Source organism: Penaeus japonicus, unplaced genomic scaffold (assembly GCF_977035675.1).
Source record: "Penaeus japonicus unplaced genomic scaffold, GWHDUDI00000001_assembly GWHDUDI00000014, whole genome shotgun sequence".
Lineage (NCBI taxonomy): Eukaryota > Metazoa > Arthropoda > Malacostraca > Decapoda > Penaeidae > Penaeus > Penaeus japonicus.
The window spans coordinates 36,577,079-36,579,578 of NW_028234416.1; the positions used below are offsets into that span (position 1 = coordinate 36,577,079).

The window sequence follows — 2,500 nt, forward strand, 5'->3', positions numbered from 1 at the left end:
CCAAGACAGTCTTTATTGGGAACTCAGCAAGGCAGACCTATGGCATTCTCTGACTATATCCCGTTTTCCGCAAGTAAGAATGATCTTTAGTCCGTAACTGAATTAGAAATTTGTTAAACATGACTGTGTAGTTATGAAATCAATATAAGGTTCTGAAACCATCCTAGGCCTGGAGAATGTGTGACTGGAATGTAAAAGATGTGAAAAGATGGGCGGTTTTCAGATATGACGCAAGAGAGGTACCGCCCAGGCATTACGAAAAGTTATCTCAAATAAGTATTAATGATATCACCAAAACTTAAGTCAATAACAACCATAGTCCTGCAGCAGCGAAGCGACGATGTCAAAATCAGCTGATTCCTGTCCAAAAAATGGCGTCAAGGGTATCTACTGCAGGGCAATAGCACGTGCAATGGCCATGAGTGTAAACATTGCATTGAAACAGGAAAGGATCTCAGAACAGCGCTGCCAGGCGTGTGCAACCATCGAAAACATACTTAATAAATCAGTATAGTTTGGCCTCGGTTAAAAAGGGTTCAGAGAGCTGTAAGGGCCTCTATGGTATCGCCCGATTTTATTGGTAATATTAATGATAAAGATTAACAAATGCAATTACAATATTGTAAATTATATATGAGTAATAAATACCGTAGATTTATATTGGCCGTGGTGTTTCCGTGATGTGCCTTAGAACGCCGCGACTACCTGCTATCCGGATCTATAATTACAAACACGATCGTCCTACTTTTGGCGTCCAATACATTGGTTGACAGAACTCATCAAATCATCAGCTTACTGAGTTACCGCTTCTGCTTCTCTCGCGATTGTGACCAGAAGCCCATAAACCGATTACCGTGGATCAAAGCGTATATGTATATGAATATATATATATATCTATATATATAGATATATATATATGTATATATATATATGTATATATATGTATGTATGTATGTATGTATATATATATATATATATATATATATATATATATATATGTATGTATGTATATATATATATATATATATATATATATATATATATATATATATATATATATATATATATATATATGTATGTGTGTGTGTGTGTGTGTGTGTGTGTGTGTGTGTGTGTGTGTATGTGTGTGTGTGTGTGTGTGTGTGTGTGTGTGTGTGTGTGTGTAGAGGGAGGGAGAGAGGGAGATAATCAGGGAGGGAGGGAGAGAGGAATGGAGAGAGAGAGGGTGGGAGGAGGGTAATGAAGGTGGGAGAGAGGAATAGAGGGAAAAATGGAGGGAGGGAAGAAGAGAGGGAGGGAGGGAAAGAAGGAGGGAGAAAGATAGAGAGGGAGGGAGAAAGATAGGGAGGGAGGGAGATAAGCAAGTTACAGTAGGGAAAGAGGGATGGAGGGAGAGAGGGAAGGAGGGAAGGAGAGAGGCACGATGGGAAAGAGGGATGGAGGGAGAGAGAGGGAGGGAAGAAGAGAGGGAGGAAGGGAAAGAAGGATGGAGGGAGAGAGGGAAGGAGGGAAGGAGAGAGGCACGATGGGAAAGAGGGATGGAGGGAGGGAGAGAGGGAGGAAGGGAAAGAGGGATGGAGGGGGAAATGGTAGGAGGGAAGGAGAGAGGCACGAAGGGAAAGAGGAATGGAGGGAGAGAGGGGGAGGGAGGAAAGAGGGAGGAAGGGAAAGGGGGATGGAGGGAAAGAGAGAGAGAGGGAAGGAGAGAGGGAGGAAGGGAAAGAAGGATGGAGGGAGAGAGAAAGGGAGGGTAGGATAGAGGGAGGAAGGGAAAGAGAGGGAGGGAGGGAATGAGAGAGGGAGGAAGGGAAAGGGGGATGGAGAGAGAGAGAGAGAGAGGGAGGGAAGGAGAGAGGGAGGAAGGGAAAGAGGGATGGAGAGAGAGAGAGAGGGAGAAGGAATTGAGGGAGAGAGGGAGGGCTCTATGCGTGTGCAAGAGAGCGCGAGATTTAAACAACGGATCATCCTTTTATCAAATGCCATGGTGGTCTGGTGGTCAGGGCTGAGGTGTAGTTGGCCCTTTCTGGCAGCCAAGTAGGTCAACCCGGGTTCGATTCAATATTGATAGTAGTAGTAGTTGTAGTAGTAATAGAACTTTTATGATTATTATTTCTATTGAAGCTATCCTTATCAATTTTATCATGCTTATCATAATTACTATCATCATTATTATCATTGCCTTCCCCATAATTATCATTCTCATAATTGACAGTAATTATAGCGTCATCAGCATCATTACTATTATAATATATTACTTTCCATATTATGATACTAATGATCATAATGACAATGATAAGTAATTATAATAAAAATGATGATAATAATAATAATAGTAGTAGTAGCAATAATGATAATAATAATATTGACGATAACAATATCATTAATATCATCACCATCATCATCACTATCCTTACATTTTCCTATCACTATTATCATGTAAACATTATCATCATCTTTATTATTAGCATTAGCTTTGTTATTATCATTTTCATTCAGTTGT

At 40.6% G+C, this 2,500-nt stretch overlaps 1 non-coding gene across 1 annotated transcript in view; it reads right to left on the bottom strand.

Annotated features, from left to right (window-relative positions):
- The window catches only part of LOC122260313 (uncharacterized), a 13,210-nt gene that overhangs the window by 3,917 nt on the left and 6,793 nt on the right, over positions 1–2,500 (bottom strand). The window contains exon 2 of the transcript XR_015191603.1: positions 1–10. This exon is cut by the window's left edge and continues 102 nt beyond it. This is a non-coding gene — a transcript (uncharacterized LOC122260313). The remainder of the gene's footprint in view (positions 11–2,500) is intronic.